Source organism: Lepidothrix coronata, unplaced genomic scaffold, assembly GCF_001604755.1.
Source record: "Lepidothrix coronata isolate B3197 unplaced genomic scaffold, Lepidothrix_coronata-1.0 Scaffold152, whole genome shotgun sequence".
Lineage (NCBI taxonomy): Eukaryota > Metazoa > Chordata > Aves > Passeriformes > Pipridae > Lepidothrix > Lepidothrix coronata.
This window is the reverse complement of record NW_016690332.1, coordinates 1,539,212-1,557,094: the sequence shown is the minus strand read 5'-3', so window position 1 is coordinate 1,557,094 and position 17,883 is coordinate 1,539,212. Positions and strand designations below refer to the sequence as shown.

The following is a 17,883-nucleotide window of genomic DNA, read 5'->3' as shown; positions in this document are numbered from 1 at the left end:
TGTCTTGGGAGGCTAGTGAGCAAGCTAGGAGCAGTGAGGAATATATATTTTGGGAGTCATAATGGGTTGTCTTTCAAATAAACAGTATTGCTTATAATTTCCAAAGCAAAGAAACTATATGCAGATCAACAGCAAATTGGTAATCAGTTGTGCCAAGGTAACTGGCGAACACAGTTCCCCAAAGCAACATTTTTATCATGAAACCAACAAATTGACAAGTTCACATCCACATTCTGTATCCACCTACAGAAAGTCACTGAGAAAGTCAAAGGTGTATAAGACCTTTATTCGATCCCTGTCAGAATTTAGGAAGGCTGGTGGAACTGGGGCTGATGCCTTGTGTCATAATTGGAAGAAAAACGTTGGCAAACAACAGTATCTACCAGAGAGCGTGGAATTCCCTGAGCAGAATTGCTACCAACCAGATTAGCCAACCTGTGCTGCAGACGGAAATTCGATGCAGCTTTCCAGGATCTAAGTTTATAGAGGAACTGAGAAATTGCCCTAATTGACATATGGCAAAGTTGAAGCTCTAACTTCAAAAAAGAGTACTGAACAACACAGGAAGCACTGAAGAAACTAACAGCAAAAAGGTAGTGCACAAAGCATAAATGCAGTAATTTCAAATAGAAAACACTAACAAATCTGAGTTAGTACAGTTAGATTTGCCACCAGCAGTCAATATTGATATCACAGCTCTTTCCACATGACAGCATTTTGTATTTGATTAAAACTGGACTGTTTGGCACCTGTTGAAAGCATACTGCAGATTTCATAGTCTTACTCATCCTCACTTTGGGTTTCCTCATATGAGAACAATTATAGTTTTAATCAAATAAGAAGAGATTGATTTAGACAATTAACACCCAGAACTGTGAAGCACTATATTTCATATCCAAATAAAGAAATGGAAGATTTAGTAAAACAAATAGATGTTACTGACCAAGTCAATGTATACAGGCAAAGATAATTGATATGAGCAAAGTTTTATATCAAGTTTAATTTACCAATTAAAGAAATGCAGCACAGACCCCATTGTCTAGGATGCCTTCTCTTGTTGCTTGTTTGGCTTTGCCATCAATGTCACTATGAAGACAAAGTGCAGATGAGTGCAACACAAGTATCTCATGACTTGACATTACACCAAGAGACTCACAGAAATAGTGAGTGTAATAAAATATAGCTCATGTGCTCGACAGGTGGATGTACATGCAAGTACATACAAAGATTTTGTCCAGGGTTGCAAAAAAGAATCAAACATATATTTGGAAAAGAAAGGATCTGCCATAAACTCCATACACCTCACCCCAAAAGGAGAATCCTCACAATCTCAACTCCAGACCATGTAAGTCAAAATAGATGAATCTTAAAATATGGAAAGGATCTCAAAATATGAAAGGAATTTTAGTATCCCAACAGGCAAAAATGCATTTACCACAGTAAGCTGGATTTGTTGAAAAGTCTGTATCTTAAGAACTAAACTATAGATTTTCAACTTCATTAGCTTTTCCATGTTGATACATGGATGTGAAGACTGGAAATGCATGAGAGATAAAAACAGGCGTCTGTATACTTCTGAAAGCAAATAGACATACAAGGGAACAAAACCCTGGCAAATGTCAGGATGAATCTGTTAGCTTCACAATCAAAAGTTACCCAGAAAGGTAGGAGAAAATTTCTAGGATATATGTTAAGAATGAATAGAGATAATCTGTTAGGAGAGGGATATGCAGAGAAACAGGGCCAAACAAACACTACTGAAAACAAGAAAAATTCATGGGGCTTCATAACACAAAGGACAGAGAGCAGCCAGAAACAGACTGGAATAGCAGGAGTCATGCTCATGCCTGTAGCACATTTAAAAGGAATGGTTCACCTGTGACGTAGGGTCAGCTGAACTCTAGCAATACAAAATTGCTTGCTGGCACATTTGGTTCTAAATGAAAGGAGAGGGTAAAAGGGGAAATGATAGGGCAGTGGCTGTAATTATGGCCCTTATGACTTTACTGACCAGTGTAGTGAATTCCTTCCTCTATGTTAACTCCTAACCAGGAGTAACTCTGGGTACTAACATATCCATTCACCAAGAACTGCAGCTCTCCCCTTGGTCCAGCCCTTTATTTCGATCTCTCCCATGATGTTGCTGCCCGGGCTATGCATACTCACAACTGGGAGTGGGCAGTGGGAAAGCTCATCTGCGCTCCCTTCCTCAGAGGGAATGAGAAGGCTTGTGAGTGAGTAATAAGCCAAACAACTGTATCACTCATTAACTGTTCAATAGCAACAGCCCCTCCCAGTGCACCAGCTTACTTGCATGCAAATTGAGACTGGTTAATGAGAGGACTTTTCAAGTAAAACTGATTTATGTAATCTGACCATCCTTGAAGCTGTTCTTGCAGAACTTGTATTATGAACTATAGGAAGGAAGAGGATGTTCATTTAAACCCCTTTGGAAAAGCAGCTTCATTTCTACTTCTTCAGAGGATAATGGAAGGAACAGACTGTCCCTGCCTCATGGAGAAAGTTCCCAGATTGTGCTTCTTCATGCACTGGCCACTGATGCTCAGGAGTGTCCTATGTTTGTGACTCTTGACATCAGCTTCTATTATAATAATATAGTGGTGTGATTCCATAAAACACATTCTGGAGTTCCCCAAGGCAAAACAAATGAAAACCTTCTCTATTCTTCCCATTTGGAAAAGTGTGATTGCATCAGATGAAGCAATTTGATATTCTAACTAATCTCTAAAATTATGCCTAGAGGTTGGATTTTTGTTTGAGTGACTACCTCATTTACACAAAAATTCAAGACAACTAGAAGAAAATGAGGTTGTAAAACATGCTAACAGTTTAGCTCGTTGCTACCAGAGAAACTTGCCAGTATGATTGCAAAAGAATAACCTGACATGATTTGTCTTTCTAGGATCTACAGCCTTGTCATGGTCTGAAAACTAAGACAACCAAGACAAAACTAAGGCATAGATTGTGAGTTTGAAAGGTTTTCCCCCTTAATGCAACAGAGAAAAAGTCTCTCTGCGGGTACGTTGCAGATTCCTGCCCGTGTTCTTCACATACTAATCTGGGATTATCACTTCTACACTTATATGCTGAGGGACCAAGTAAATCCCTCTACTATCTTATTTTTATTGGGACTGACCTCCAAACAGAACAGGAAATCTCTTTGTAAGCAAATTCCCATAGCCAGTCCCCTTGCTGTTTAGTCTGCATTGGATTAAGCAGTGACTTGCTAGCTTCTTTGATTGGCAACTATAGTACTATAAAAACAAATGTACAGAGCAAATCTCACCAGAAAAGCCTCCCAATCTGCAGACCCTTTCAGCTTTATTTGGACTGAAACTTGATGATAGCTCCACTAGACAGGAAACACTCACCCCTCCTTTCTAATGTGGCACTACCAGGAGAACACATTTTCTCACAGACCAAGTAGCGGAACTGAGAGCAGGGGAGAAAGCAGGAACACCAGAGACCTCCTATAATACATGTCTCAAATTCAAGCTGTTGTAAGACACAGAAGCTGCCAACACTATTTATTTACCCTGCAGTTAATTCTTTGATTGAGAAAAAACATGGTTTATGCCATGCTTGAAATTGGGTGAGATATGGAGAAAGCAAAGCCAACCCAGGCATTTTAAGTCCACCATATGGTAGAAGTTGGAAGGAGAAGGAAAACATTTTCCTTGTTTTCTCACTGGACATAACACACTGCTTGTTAATGACACTTTACAATTCTGTATCACCAGGAAGAACCCCTCAGGTGTTTAGGACTGTCTTTGAAGCTGTAAGAACTCACAGATACATAGAAGAGGCTGTACAGCACCCAACATTGTCAGAAAATCTTAAGGTAAGCATACATGAGATAGAAAAGGAGTTTGGTGCATTATTCTTCTATTCTGTAGCAGATCTATTAAGACACATGATACTTATGTGAATTGACCACAGATTGAAAAGTCAGAGAAATTAAATATTTATTTTTGAGGCCAAATCAGACACATCGCATAGTTGAGGTAGCATTAAACAAATGAACCACCAGCAGGTGTGAAGTGCAAATCCTGTCCTTCTTAAACTTGCATCATGTGCATTTGGCACTACTCTCTAACTTAAACCTTATCAGCCATGCCAGCCAATTGCCTCAGCTGCTTAGAATCATAGAATATCCTGAGTTGGAAGGGACCCATGAGGATCATGGAAGTCCAACTCCTGGCCCTGCAAAGGACACCCAAAAATCACACCATGTGCCTGAGAGCATTGTCCAAATGCTTCTTGAACTCTGGCAGGCTTGGTTCTGTGACCGTTTCCCTTGGGAGCTTGTTCTGGTGATCAGCCACCCTCTGGTCCAAACCTAGCCCAGTATTAAGTATGTAGCACAGGTTATCTGTTGGAAAGATGTGAATTCAACCATAGTCAAGGAATACATCTGAGAACTGGAAACCATACAGGCAAGTATGTGTGTGTACACAATTCTTCCATATCTGGATGGCCACAGAAAATATTTCTCCTACTGTTTTTTCACCAGAATAAAAGATGGATCAGTAACAGGTTTGAAATTATGCAGCCACCTACCTATGCACAACAAATTGCCTCCGAAGAGTCCTGGTAATTTGAGAAAGGTAAATCACAGCTCCACGCCTAAGTCAGCAAGGCATTTGCACTCCATCTGGGAATGTTAAATGCTGGTCCAGCTATACCTGACCAGGCCAGCTAAGGTCCATACTAAGCTCTCCTACCTAAAAGCCCAATAGGAAGGACACAAATAAAATTTCTGTGAGATTCTCTAGCTTTTTTTTAACTAAAGAAGTGGAGGTGGCCACTTACCATGAAGCAGCAGGGTTTTAAATCCAGGAAGCATCAGGAGGGCCATAGATTCTTGCTTCTCCCTCCCAGACCCAGCTATGTTCTGACTTGTTATCTAACTTTCCTTCTGCTGGGTCTCTTACCTGCTACATTTGGCATCCATTATATTCTTGATCTTCATTTGACAGAATGAAAAGCAGGAAGGGGTAACTGCCACCATCCCATTCACATGATTCATATTACTCTGAAGCACATTTCCACACCTGCTTTCATATGATTCACCTGAAGACACTTAAAGAGACACTAGAAAAAGTATTCTTATAGGCAAGAAAGTAGCTGCTTAATGTTGGCATGCACTTTCCTTTGGTGTAGGGTACCTACATTAGCCACTTCGTGTGACTGTCATCTCCTGTGCAAGATGGCCAAAGGCTGATTTTGCAGATCAGCCGCTGAACTTCTGTGAAAAAGAAAGAAAAAGAGTTAGGCTTCCTAGTTAGTTTTCTAGGATGTGTGAAGAAAGTCTTTGCTGGAGCTGGTAACAGCTCATCACCACCAGCAGGGCTGCTCACAATGCTTTCTCCCAGACAGCTCTGGAGGTGGCTGGATCCCTTCATGGGATGACATAATTCACTAAACCTGCAAAAAGCTATACCTGCCAAGGGTGTCGGGGGGGGGGGATGGTGGTGGAATCTTTCTGGCATTTTAGGAAGTTGAACTGCCTCAGCAGAGGGCAGTGATGCCAGAACTGCCATAACAGAGGGCGGGGCTCGTGACCGTGGGGTGAGGGAGAAGGGCCTCCACATTTGGCAGCAGGGAAGCATCATGCTGTTTTGGCTGTCCATGGAAGCACAGTCTGAGCCTTCTGCCAAATGACTGGATCACCAGGCCAGAGGCAAGCAAAGCTGCAGTGCTCCCAGGCCCTCCCTGCTGAAGCTGGCACTGTGCCTGGCACCCCAGGGTGTTAACTGGGGCAGGGAAACAGCACAACTGGCTGGACAACAGGGCAAAGGGACACTTGCCAGCTGGAGCAGAGCTCCAGGGGTGTCCCTCACACAGCTAGGAGAGACAGGTCTATGTCCTGCAAAAGAGCATCAGCCATATCGGGGGAAACCCTCATGATGTCCTAGACTAGATAACCATCCTTGCCTTCTGCTTGGAGTACAGCAATAAGGGGGTATGTCCCCTATCTGGCAGAGGAAGGACCTGATGCTGGGTATCCTGCCACCACAGAGGGGTTAGACTGAGGTTAAATCTTTATTTCCACCAGCTGCACTACTTTCTTGGTTTTTTGTTTTTGTTTTTTTTTTGCAGTTGGGGGACGACTGAGACTTCTCAAAGGACATTTGTGAAAGCTGTCATTTGTGGATGCCATCAGGGCTTAAGCATGAGCTGGGTATCTACCTACTGAGCTCAGGAAGGGAAGGGAAAAAAAAAGAAGAAAGAGAAAGCAGAGGCAGTCCCAGGCATGCCCAGCAGCAGACCTTTGGGCACCTCAGGAATTTTACTGGCAGGAACATAGGCACTTGCAGACTTCAGACGCCTCCAGGGTTAGGCAGTAGCTGAACAGGGGTTTTGAGGATCTAAATATTGGCTGCAAATGCCTATGAGGCAGCTTACATGCCTAAACCTTTTTTTGTGGCTCTAGCCCTAAACTAATATTATGGAAAATACCAACAATTATTAGGGACTTCTTATCAGATTGGATACATATTTCCTTTACATAACTTTACCATGGCCTCATTTATGTGGTGCTTAGAAAGGATGAATACCTGTTCTGCATGAGTAATTATGCCAAAGGCTTGTGTGAGGGAGGTAGTTTATGACTGCTGAATAAGGCCAGCTATGTTTACCTATACAGCTTCATCACTTAAACTAAAAATTGGTCTTACCGCTAAATCTCCCTCATTGCTTCATTTGCCTGATTGCAAACAGATCCCAGAACATGCAGTTGCACTAAGATGATTGATGCCAAGATGCTGCACTGAAAAGGAAGAATTCTTTTAAGTGTTATCATGACCATGAGCATAAGCAAAGCCATGCCACGTGACAAAATGTAAATAGAGCATTTCTTAGAAAAGCCATTTATTTGCCTCCATGATTTATTATTCAGTGACATATAGGGTATTTTTTCTTTGTTACTGGCACTCATGTTCATAATAACAAGGTACTTGACTTGAAGGTATTTGGCCAACCTTTCCAAAGTGCTATGTAAGCAGTAATCAGAGAGAGCTAGGCTTGTGAGTCAACAAATTGCTCTCCCATGCTGATCAAACAGTCTTGGCATCTCTATTAAAAAAAACCAAAACCAGATTTTGGACTGGCTTACCCAGTTTTCTCTCTAAAATTTTTTATTGTATTTGCATTTGGCAGAGTCCAGGCTCAAAATAACCAAAGGTGACAGTTGTTTTATTAATAATGTTTTACATGTGATTTTCATTTACATATAGAAGGATATATGAGATAGCCAGTTAGCCTCTAAAGTTCTTGTTGGCACAAATTGGGTTTCATTTGCTCAACCTAGAGGCAAATGCTTCTCTCGTTTTACACCATACCTCTGCAGCCTGCAGTAGAAAACAGTCTAATACTCGGGTCAAAGTTAGTCAGCTCAGTAGAGTTGAGGTTTATTATGAAAAGCTTTCATTCCAACCTACTCCAAGTTATTACTATTAAAGCAAGTAGCAATCAGATATACTGCACAAGCTGCTGGCATTATCGGAGGGGAGAACTCAAATCTAAGTGGGATTTATGCTCAGTTTCCATCATCTATGCCCATTATATGTGCCTACAAACCCAGGTCCTGAATACAAAATATACACCCATGCTTAATCTTGCTACTTCACTTGTAAATTAATGGCTTAAAATGAAATACCTGTAGTTGTGTATCATTTCACTGCTTCTGTGTGCAAAGTGAGTAGGGCTGCATGAATAATAGCATTTATTTTCACTGTGATTGCTGAATTCAAAATCTTTTGGAAGCTTGCGTTAAACTGGTGGAACTCTCCTCTCTTTCCTCCTCTTAATTTTTTTTTCCATGAAACAAAAAAAGAGGAAACCTTATGTGCATTGAAAAGCTCCTTCTGACCCCTAAAATGAAACACTTCGTTTTTGGACACATATAGTAAAAGCAAAGGAAATTAAAAGGCTAGATTTCCTAAAGCAAGAAGGGGTGTTCTCCCCCTTCTCATTCAGTAGCCAGTAGGCAAAAGATAATTTTTTTGGTTTCCTGAGGTCTTTGAAATGGCTATCTCCCTTCCCTGGAGATGCCGCTCACCATCCCTCAGCTTAAGGGGGACAACCAGGCTGTGACTTTACATGCAGCTTGCCTGCTGTGCAGTTTTCCTCCATGTTGCCTGTTTTGTGCTGCCCCAGGCATGGGAGCAACTCACAGGAAAATGAGGTGAGGTGTCACTGCCTGAACCAGATGCCTCCAAAGTAGCAGGTTATCCTGCTGCAGACAAGGTGCTCCCCTAAGGTACAGCCCTGCAAGTGAAAGCTCTTCCAAACACCCTCCTTTTGGTCCTGTTTTGGTTTGTCTGTATAGTAAGCTGTTCCCTAAACCCAGGGGCTGCTTATTCTCAGTGAGGGAGCCCTTCCAATCAGGCTACACATTTATGCTGCCTTTTAACCAAAGGGTTATTTCAGCATTTGGTTTCTACCAAAGTGCTGTTAAAATAGTTTCACTTATTGCAGGACCACAAACATCTGTTAATTATGGGTCTGGGGTTTATTTATTTATTTATTTTAATAGCTAGGTCTTATTGACCTTCACTTAAGCACTTTTGAAAATTTTACCCCATATAAAGACTGCCATGTTGAAAAGTGCTAACAATTACCATCATGGGAGTCTTGGATTCAAAGACAGTTTGCAGACCTCATTAAGCCAATGAGCTCGCCAAGTCCACTCTTTTCAGTTCAATGGAAGCAACACTTAAGTCCTTTCATACAGCAAACCAGCTGCTAGCAATGTAGGCTGCCTGACATGGGCAGGGAAAGCTAAGCTCACCCAGGGAGACTTGTGTGTTTTTCTACCAGAAGACAGTGACTCACAAAGGGAACTGTGAGAAGAACCCTAAAAAGCAGCAGGATGACAGGGGTTTTTCAGCATAGGGCTGATCAGTGAAGCAGTCAAGATCTCTGAGCTAGACAAAAGTCCCCTGGTTATCTTATGTCACAGGAAACACTATTTCTGTATAGTATCTGTCAAGAAGCATAGTCAAAGTGATAAATCTTGACTAATGCAGATCAAGACTGGCAAGGTTTTCCTAGCCCAGCTAGGGATGGACTAGCATGCTGCATCACGCCATTAAGAATTCTTGTCTTGCATGCAGAAGAAAAGCAGATTTTTGAGAAGTTTCGAGAAAATAAGATAAGCAAAACCAACTCTTCAAAGAGAGGTAAGATGCTCTAGGCATTCAACAGATCGAAAAGCCAGACTACATATTTGCATACTAAATATGGAGGTAGGAGAATGCCTCAGGCTAGACAACAGTGTTTCTATACTTTTCAGCTGTGTGTGAAGGGTAGACTACAGGCACCCATATACATCAGTTTGGGTGAAGCAGATCAATCTAACATTATCATAGTAATATGCACAGGGCAAGAGTAGTTTAGAAGCTCTCAGTCTAAAAGAAGTGAGAAGCATAGTAGCATTGGTATTCTATCAGGGAACTCAGAAATAAGAAGGGAGTGCACAGGTGCACAAAAGAGTTTAGACTACTGAATTCAGTGCTATTTAGGCACTTTTTATCTGTGAGGGAAAGAAAAAGTTTTGAAAATACATGACAGGTTTTTATGATCTGATTATTGAGAGATGTCTCTGCCTGAATTAAGATGCAGATGAGACCATATGCTGAAGTAAATAGTATGAATTTTATTTAAAACTCCATCCTTTCCCTTGGTTGTGTCATCCTCAGCTCAGGATGTTTTCAAGCGAGTATTTTCAAAGGGCAAGTCCCCTTTCCACTCTACTTGCACTGAAGTTATGAAGATGAAGCCTCACATTAACTCAGTACAATCCCTCAAAGTTTGGCCAAAACCACTCTATTATACTTAGGACTCTCTCTAAATTTGTATCCTACCATACATCCTTGCAAGCGCTAATCCAGTATAAAAACCAGAAGCTGCCCAAACATAATTCCCAGGGGGGATGTAACTGAATACCTCACTGTGCTATGGCCATTAACAAGTTTTATAGAAAGAAGAAAATAATACAAGATTTACTCTAGAACAAAAATACATGATAAAATTCCCTAGTGAACATTTTTGAGACATTGTGTCCATATTTAATTTACAGTTTCCTAGTGTTTATCTCTTCAGGTGGAATTTTACATATTAACCATTGGTAGAACACACCCCATTTTGTAATTCCCTTATCTTACTTAAATAGGAGACAGATAGCGACTTCTATATGTGCTCACACCTTGCTAATAGAAAACAGTGATATATTGAAAATTTCCTTATCGCCTTCAGTTTCCACACAGGTGTTCTTGGAGATAAACTACTGAATGATATAAACAGTGATTTCAGGTAAAAAGTAATCACTGGTCAAGAGGAAAGGGAAAAAAAAACCCTACCAAAAATTAAACCAGATTTCCCAAGTAGGATTTGGAACTGAAAATTATCAAATACAAGAGCATAAGTGTGAATTTTTTCCGCTGTGTCTGTGAAGCACAGAATCCCTTGGACTTCCTGTTAGTAATGCTTGGTCTCACTTCTCACAACTTCTCTTCCATTCTGAGATAATCTTGATGGACAATTCACAGATATGATAAGGAACTGTATGATATTCCCTTAGTTTTATCCGATGATAATATTCATCTGTCCACTGGCAGGTTTGTCTCCAAGGAGTGTTATCACAGGACAGCTCTTCTACTGTTATTCCTGAACAACGGTGGTAGGAGAGTAATTCTGGAAGAAGAATTACTGAGCTAGCTCAGTAATTGATTTTCAGCCAAACTGTTAGTATTCCTGTGATTGTTCTTTAAGATGCAATAGAGATCATTTAAATGTATTTAAACTAGCTAAACTGTGTTGCTGCCTTGTGCAATGAGTATATTGAATCACCTCAGATCCACAGAATATTGTAAAAGTTTATGTTCTACATTGCCTTTGATTATTTTCATTTTTGTATTCCAAAGAAAATTTGTATTCTCTAACCATTACTAAGTTCTTCCAAATGGACCACTAGCGGCCTAAAAAAGAAGCAAATGCACACTTGTTGTTGTAAAAGTGCATGACCAAGTCTTCACACCTGTGAATGCCACAGCTTTCTGGACAAGGTCATTAGGGACAAAACTGGAAACCCCAGTATGTGATGATGTTTTTGAAAATCCAGCCTCTCACAGTTTTCCACCATCTGCATTAATTATCCAATAATAGGATCAACTAAGATTAGTAATACATAAGCCCCTTCATGAAATGTAGAGGAATAAAGTATCAGTTTAACAGATGCAGGAATTCAAACATACATTTAATTTCACAAGAAACATTCCAAGATTGTCTCTCAGGCTTTCTCCAGAGCAACACAGACTGTGCTCCCTGTCAGAACAGGACTCTGGCTTTGTATTTATTATTGATGCGCCACTAACAGACTTCAGTGACTGCGCACAGCCAGGCAGACATCACCATCACTGGATAAGAGCACCAGACTCCTTAGTCTAAAGGATAGCATTGCCCTTCTCTTATCAATTCCCTTTAAAGTTTCTGCCATCTTACCAGGAATAAAAGGTACTTTCAAAAAATGGTCCTTTTGCTTGAGGGGAAAAAGTTGTTTTTTTTTTTATTTTCTCAGTGGCTAATAGATTATTTCTCTAGGACTAATTGAGTCCTGTTGAGTAAGGAAATCTATCTTTCTTAGATTTTGGAGATATCTTTTTGTGTTTAATGTAAAACATTAACAATGTCAGACCTATCAAATTTCTCTCTTATTTCTGCCTCACATGCTTTCCATAATGGTTTTATGCCCCAATTATGTCTTCCAAGTCTTGGTGTCTACCGAACTTCTGAAACTTGGAGTGAGGCACCTGGTTGATAAGTTTGGTTTGGGGGTTTTGCCTTCCTTTTATCAAAGCCTAACCATCAGTTTAAAAAAAGTAATCGTGAATATTTTCCATAAGGTCAAGTGTTGTCTGAATAGGTTTCTGTAAATCTATGAGAGTTACCAAGTTAAAAGCAGAGATTTCAAAGCCCAGAATGTGTGAATCAGTAATGGTAGGATTCAGCAGATCTCAGGTTTCCAAAGCTTCCAGTTTCTCAATAAGAGGTCCTAGTACATAGGCACAGCATGCCACCACACAGCTGGACAGCATCCTTACCATATCTACTTAGCACATATTCCTTTCTCAAACCCTCTTATAGAAGGTTCTTCACTCAAGGTGGATAGCAGTAGGAGTTTAAACCAAAAGCACCACTGGCAGAACAGTTTTCCAAGGGCAACTGTACAGAATATTCAGTATATCTTGATTATTCCTAAGCATTCTTGATAAGTGTGAGATATGCTTAACACTTCTCAATAAATCTTTTCATAGGAACAAGACCCCATAGGTATAATTTAACATGCATTAACCAAAATGGAGTAAAGCTCTTGAAGTGTCTTTACATTCTTGAGATCTGTTGCCTTATTTTTATTTGGAGTACCACAAGCAATCACATAGGTATTTTTTGTTCTTGTTGCAGTTCTTGTAACACGAGTGTTGGCTGTGGATTATGCCTCAGACTCCATCACCACCAGTACTGTCTCATGTCATTGACTTTTCCTTATTTTGCTCAGTCAGGGTCCAGTTGGATGCCATCATGTGTCAGAGTCCACAAGGAGGGATAGGGTCTGAGAGTGGATTCTCATGAGAAAGACAGCAATGTGAACAGGAAATGTCCCATCAGGAATCCTTTCTTGGGACAGGCTCCTGTGGAAAAGAACAAACCCTTATTGTCACTATTGCAGCTTTAACTTTATATTCTTCTGCTCATCCTTTGATTCATTCTCTCTCCCCCCCTCTATTCCCATCCGACGGGTGGGAAACAGGATATTTTGTGAAATTCTTTCCTTCCTGTGTGGGCCTACATGGCATCTTTAATTAGCAACTCTCTGCAATGGAAGTGAACAATTAAAAAGCACAACTGTCCTGCTGAGGAGATCATAATACAGTTGCTTTTTGAACAGGTATTTAAGGCATCGCTTTCTGTCATTTAGGAAGATCATTGATGTTATTATTTAAAAATATCGCACACCAAAAAAAAATTTAAAACACTTCCTTACATAACGAGTGGTGAGGAAGAGCTTTACAAACATTGTCTGTCTTTGTGTCCCACTGGAGAAACTGATGCAAAAGAGTGATGGGAAGGAGACCTCTGCCTGCTTCCATGGACAGAGCTCCAGCCTGCTGGAACATGCCATTTCACCTGGAATGAGTAGGAACACTTGTTTCATTAATAACTTGACCCAGAAGCTGATCAGAGTGATCAGCAAACCCATCCACAGACACCCAGTGTGGTTGAAAAGATTTTTCTGAGGGTGGGATTTGACACTATGGAGGTACAGACAGCAGTGCTGCTTTGGAAGGAGATCAAAATAAAGACAAGCCTGGCACACTCAGAGGACCTGAAACTGATCCTTCCTTACCTAGTTTCATAGATTGGTAGTTGTAAAATGCTATTAAGTTGCATCTGGCAGGACTGTCCTTAAACACCAGTAGTCCAAGTAACAGCACTCAACTTCTGGATGTCCTATAGGGTTGACCTATCCCTCTCTCCCAGACCCACCATGCTGAAATTTTCTTTTCCCACTGGTATGACTGTACAGCCCCAGAGGACATTAAGATGATCCTTCTGTCTGATTTTCTTTTTTTTTTCCTTTGGTTTTTTTTATTAGTTTGAATATCTGATATTTTACCTGGCATCTGGGAGAACTCATTTAGAACACTACAGAGCAGCATACACTCATTTTGTGAAAACAAACAGTAACCACACAAGAAGCTAGATGAGGGAAAAACCAGGATCTCTGAGCCACTATGGCATTCCAAAATTTGGGGCTATGAACTAAGAAAACTGCAGAACAAAGTACAGGATTGTGCTATTACTAAAATATCTGTCATATCCCAAAAGTGTCTGAAGGTTGGTGTGCAGACATGTGTAGGATCTCACCAGGCTGTACATCAGATCTGAGAAGAGTCTCATAGATAGGAATAAGATTTTTTTTCATGCTGAGCCTGGGCTTAAAACTCCCAACCACTCTCTCATGTTGTCACAGCAACAGGTTTGTCCACAGCCACTTCACAATATAAAGCAACTGGAGGCACTGCCTCCTGATTTTCATACAGATCTAATCATGAAACAAGAATGTGCTTGGTCATATTCATACTGGGACTGTGTGTCCTAAGCGAAGTTTGTACACCACGATAAATTGGCTTGCAGTTGAAAATAGAAACTGCTATGAGTAATGACTGAGCCTGTAACTCTGAGCAAAGATTAGTGTGTGAATATTGCTTATGGCATTAAGTGTCTTTATCACATCTTGTAAAGTGTTATCAATCAAACTACAGGTTTTAAGCAGGTAAAAGCTCTAGTTTGAGGCAATAGATAAGAACTTTTCCCTGGAATCTTAAGCACTGTTTCCTACTAAAGCTCTCCGGAGAAAAAGTGTCAGGATATCAAAGGGAAAAGGAAAGATTTTTTTTTTTTAGGCCTTGGGGCAGAAGAGGGAGGGGATTTTGTAGGCAGTTTTAGGAGAAGCGTTATTGACCTATCACAATGACTTCAAATACCAATCTCTTCTCAAATCACCATCAGGTGTTTATTATATTTACCATAGAATCTGCCTTCTTTTTTTATAAATAACAATTTGCTAATAATATTAACAGCTATGCCTTGTCAACTTATGAAGTATATGTGGAAAGAGAAATAAGCATATTTGAGCCATGTAGCTTTATAGCTTTACCATATACCATAGGCACCCAAAAAAAATGGGTGGCAGCATTACACTGGACCTTGTTTGATGTCCTGGGATCTAATGCACATCATTTGGCTTGCTCCCAGCAAGTGTTATGCATATTTAATACACAGAAGGTAAAGAAATCAATTTCAAGGCTATAACTGAAAGCCACTATAAAATTGCACTATTACTCCTATGCTGTAAATTACATGTTATTGATTCCTCCAGCCTCTTTTACAAGCAAGGTGATTGGTGGACTGGGGCCTCAGCCCTTTATATCTGCATTCAGACTCTGCCTGAGGAATCTGGTGGCCTTACTTTGAGCCTCCAAGTGGGTACATTATAAACCCACCAGCCTGCTTAGGGCTCCTGCAAAAGCAGGCTCTGCAGAAAGGGCTGAGGTACCTCCACAGAGCCACACAAAGAAACTCTCAGAGCTGGACCCACATTCTCTTTTAAAATGCATATATAATCCTCCCTGCAAGGACAGAAATAGCTGCATTTATAGGAAGGAGAAAGAAGATACCTATACCTGGTTTTAGGATGAACCACGAGTTTGTATTTTTGAGAGCTGAAAATTCGTAACTCAGAGTGACCAAATTTTTTTTCTGAAATGAACATTTTTTTCTGAAACAACTTTATACTTTCTTCCTAATCCAAGAAAGAGAGGGAATAACCAAAAGAAAGATGTACGTAAGAGTTACATGTCCTAAACAACTTAACACCAGGGGGAGAAGTAAAAGCCCTTTTTACTTCTGTAGTTAGTCAGAGGCTTCAACTTGTATTTTAAGACAGACAAGCACTTTGATAGTCATTTTAAAATCTGGGAAGAGAGGTAGAGATGTACCCAGGGACATTTCTTGGGGCAGGCACCAGAAAGCAGAGGCCAGAAACTTGGCTGTACAGTTCCAGTTTTGAGTTCCAGTTGCCCAACCAGAACTCTAAACCATGGAAACCGCAAGCCAAAGCCAATCATGAAAACAAACAAACCCCAAAACATTAAAAAATGTGCTAGGTTAAAGCTCTTCAAAATTCTGTGCATATAAACTGATATTGAACTATCTACCTCCTAACACAAACCACTGCAGATGAAACAAAGCCAATCTCCTCATATACATTTTTACATGAGGTGATTTTTCAGGATTTCAGCCAGAACTTGAGCGTACTGTAGGTTCAGTTAAAACTTTTTTAATAGTTATCTCATATTGCAGTGATCGTCCCCTATTGCCCCTCAACTATCACAGAGTGTTATGGTATTTTTCTATCTAATGGTATAAGTCTATTCAGAAAGGCAACACCCTGAGAAAGCTGAGAATTTTTTTTGTGTCCAAACTGACAGTGGGTCAAAAATCAAACCCTGACTCTGAGCCCTTTGGATGTTGGAGACAATAGTGTCAACCCAGTGTACAGCTGTACCATGGTGTGGTCCAGATATGGACCAGATGCCCAGCTACAGTATTAAGAAATACATGCCAGTTAATTTACTCCATTTAGTACCCGAACCTAACAGTAGTAGTTCAGGCCCTGAACTGAATAGTGCAATCTCAGTTACCAAGATTGACTGATTGGGGTAATTGAAGTGATCTTACTTAACATTTGCCTTAAATGATCTGGCAGTCTGATTCAGATAAGATTTCAAACAGTCTCTGTGCTTTTGATCTCAAATTACCTTCAGGATTAACTCAAGCTTGGTTCAGACACAGTAAAAAAAATCTCTCAATTATATCTTACACCGTAACCATGCTCAAGCCCTCTTCCCAATTCCACCAGCATAATTAAATCTCCTCTGAACCCAGTTGTGCTAGGGATGGTCTGAACTGTAGGACAGTGCTGGGAAGCTGAGGGGGAGAAGCAAGACAGCACCTACAGAAACTCCTGTGGCTGAAGAGTGGTGGCAGGAGGGAGTCCTTTCTGCCTCTTTTTTTTAAATGCTGTGATTTAATGGATGCTCTCTTGTCTCTCTGGTACACAAAGAAAAGTGTATGTGAGCAATAAGATGAAGAGACAACATGTCTTTTCAGCACAAGTGACATTAAATTAATTTATACAAGACACCGGTCAAAACCAGCTTCTACCAGTGAAAGCTCAAAGTGAGACTGAGCCTTTAAGGAGCTTTTCTTCTGCTTTCTGTTCACTTCACAGGACTGCTTCAGACAGAAATGCTTCTAACATTTTGAAGGCACACTACACAAGTACGATTGCTTTTAACATAAAAAGATCCATTTTGTTATAAGTATTTGCTTTTAGCAGCTCTGTTCCTTTGTGCATTCCTTTCCCAGGTAGAGTACAGGTGCTTCAGGGCAACTCTAAAGACAATTTTCAACAGTGGCTTAGGAACCTAACTACTGCTTTTCTAAACAACATGCCAGCTAACCAGACACACAGATGCCTGTTAGAATCAAGTTACTTCTGTAACTAATCTCATACAATAAACTCTCCCAGGCAGCTTATTTACAACCTCAGGGAAAAATACACCTTTGAAAATTGTTTTCTAAAGGTACTCTGGCTCACATTTCTCTGATCGTGCTTGGGCTTTGTGGTATTAATTCTCATTTTTAAAAATGAGGGAGGTATCTAAGCTCAGGTTTCTAAAAGTACATAGGTGTGAATAGCTGCAGACGTGCACTGGTACGTCAGGCTTGCTGAAATCTGTACCTATGATTTGCAGCTCTCCATTTATCATTTACCCTTTGCTACTGTTGAAAGGAGCAATGCATAAAGACTTTGACAAAGCTGTTCCTAAGGAGCAAGATTACTTTAGAAGGTGATTTGAGGTTCTTAATTCCTTTAGAAATGCTCCACATTTTTTACCTCAGGTCTACAGAAGTGTTTGTGTATCACCTCAAACCACAAAGCCTGATTTTGATTAGACTGTGGGTACCACTGCTAGGTTATTGTTTTAAGATAGCATCATGGAAAAACTTCAGTTATAACTTAATTAATTCAAACACTATCATTACTTTTGAAAGGAAGCATTTTATCCAAGCAAAGGATCACCCCGAGTGACTGTATTTGTACTGCAGAACCACCACGGCTCTAGGGTTCAGCTAAGGTCTGCAGTCAAAGTTATTGCATTAACACTTATGTTATACTGCTGCCTACAGGTCCATATTTAAAATTAGGGTGTTATGCTAACTTATGTTTAA

The 17,883-nt window shown here is 40.3% G+C and overlaps 1 long non-coding RNA gene across 2 annotated transcripts; it reads left to right on the top strand.

The window, feature by feature from the left end:
* The first annotated feature begins 384 nt into the window (after positions 1 to 384).
* Positions 385 to 7,896, top strand: LOC108504101. 2 transcript variants are annotated; one of them, XR_001876995.1, is made up of 5 exons: positions 385 to 593; positions 1,239 to 1,345; positions 2,924 to 3,039; positions 3,762 to 3,862; positions 6,124 to 7,896. It is a non-coding gene; the product is annotated as an uncharacterized LOC108504101 (long non-coding RNA). The 2 variants fall into 2 exon arrangements; XR_001876996.1 differs by having other exon boundaries at positions 1,200 to 1,345.
* Positions 7,897 to 17,883: the final 9,987 nt, after the last annotated feature.